The following is a 2,447-nucleotide window of genomic DNA, read 5'->3' on the forward strand; positions in this document are numbered from 1 at the left end:
TATTTTTCAATTTTTATTTAACGTCGTTTACTCTGAGCGAACAACTCAGCTATTCGAATTCTGCAATTTCTATTATTACTCCTAATTTTTTATCAAATTCTACTTAACAAATCTAACTCAAATTTTAAATTAACTACATATATTTTTTTCTTAAATTTTTAAGTCTGGATTTGATCCAAAAGGATCAAATGACAGGATTCGATCCAAAGATCCCTGTCATGTGAGTCGAACACGCTACTAAGTGAGCTACGCCCGCCATATACTCGTATGTTATAAATTACAAAAAAAAATTTAATTGTTCAAATATTAAAAATTTCATTTGCTTTTAAGAATGTACAAGTGTGAAACAAGCCCGTACTAAAACTATTCTAAAGTCATTTAAAAAGCGTTGTTTGCGATGACAAGCATTAGTCTGCTTACGAATCGTTTATTTTGCGCGTATTTTCTCTATTTCATTCCCCAAGAATTAATTATACCAGATAAGACATAGCTTTCAGACCGAGCGACTATTATTCAAGCACCATAAAAAATTGATAAAATTCTCAAAAGGAACATACGAGCTTATAAATGAATCAATTACTTTATTTGCAACACGAGAAGTTCCACAAATTCGCAGGCATTTATCATGTATTCCGTTTGCTTCCAACACAATTGCTTTTATCAAGATGAAAAAGGTTGAAGCGGAAATGAGCATCCCTCGGACAACGAAAAACACCTACAAGAACTGGTAAAAAAGTTGGATGCCGATGAGAAAATTATGAGGTGTAAAACCAATCTGAATCATTCAACTGTGAAGAGAAGAAGTGAATCGGAAGAAACAGGTAGAAGGAGAGTTCAGAAATACATGGAGAATGGTGAAATTTACTATACTACCTTAGCAAGGATTATACTCGTAAGGCATCATGGTAAATATTTGATCTGCTCGTGGTTTGGTATATCTTGACCAAATATGGATGTAAGTCATTTAGATAGTTCCAAAAACAAAATTTGTAGAGCGTACTCTAAAAAGTTTATAAGCACCATATATAATTCTAACCAGGGATGTTATTACTGATGTTCCAGCTATCTATTTAGTTCTATGCACCTCTAGTCTTCGACTTCTCTGTCTGGCAAAAATCAAACCTTATCTTCCAGTTTATTTTTTCTTCTTGAAGCAATATACATGTTTGAACGTACTCAAACCGCTTCCAGAAAAAATTCTACGTGGATGCTACTGGATAACGCTGCTTCGGCCATGAGACCACGCTCGAGATCTTTGCTTTACTTTACATTTCTTGTTATAGCAGTACCACATTGCGGGGATATTGCGGCCACATTTCTTGTTTGTTGTCCAGATAGCACTTATTATATTATTATAGGATGCGGTGTGAACTTAATGTTCTTGATAACGCCAACCGACAACAAGTCAGGACCGCGATTTCGCTGCCATAAGCGTAATCTCTAGCCACTTGTGGTAGGAACTGATTTGATAATAGATGCCAATAATGCGACGGATATGTTGAGATAAAGAGTAATAATATATAAATGGAAAAACAATGTAGATGTAAACAAATATAATCTTTACAAATCGAAATGCCACCACCCGAATAAAATAACACACCCTCCAACAAACCATTTACCATAAATAGGATGCTACTGACGTGCCAACTGAGCCTGGACCAGAAAAAATAAAATGGTACATTTGGAGTATGTTTCAGCAACAAGTATTTGTGCAAGGTTTCAGATTTAATGCTGTAGATGAATGAAAAAAAATAGACTAAACTAGTTGGTATTGGTATTTTGCCTTGAGGCAAGTTACATCAACTTCCCAATATGTGTAAATAATCAACTTAATCAATAAAAAATAAATTATTTTGTGAGTGATTGAAAGTTATCCGAGTGGATTTATTATTACACATAATTGAAAACGAACGAACACGTTAACTCGGAGTATTTTCCAAAAGCAAATTTTTACAAATCAATAATTTTTATAATTAAACCAGTTTCCGTAGAACTTTAATGGTTTAGTATGTTTATTAAGATCAAGTACTCTATTGTTATACCAAGTAAATTGTCAAATTTTAATTTTAACAAACGTCAAAAAAACTACACATTTTCTCAAACTTTGATGAATTTTTAAATTTAAACTACTTGTCGTAAGGCCGTAATATTTCAGTAAGTTCTATAAGACTATGATATATATCGCTAAAAAAGTTCTATAAAAATCGGCTTAATTTTATTTCAACAGTTAATTACAAGAATACGGCTCGGTAGATTTTCAGCTAAAAATAATCAGTATCATTCCCAAGTAATATCTTTCAAACAGTTTTTGATTTTCGATTTCGAAAAATCGATTCGGTAGTGTAAGCTTAAATGTGGACGAAAAGTTTAACACTTTTTTCCAAATTATAAAGAAACGGCTCGGCAGATCGTCGCACAAAACTGACAAATGATAGTCCTCATAAGAT

This window comes from Ctenocephalides felis, unplaced genomic scaffold (genome assembly GCF_003426905.1).
Source record: "Ctenocephalides felis isolate EL2017-DRISC unplaced genomic scaffold, ASM342690v1 CF-g0.4_SCAFFOLD_00845, whole genome shotgun sequence".
NCBI lineage: Eukaryota > Metazoa > Arthropoda > Insecta > Siphonaptera > Pulicidae > Ctenocephalides > Ctenocephalides felis.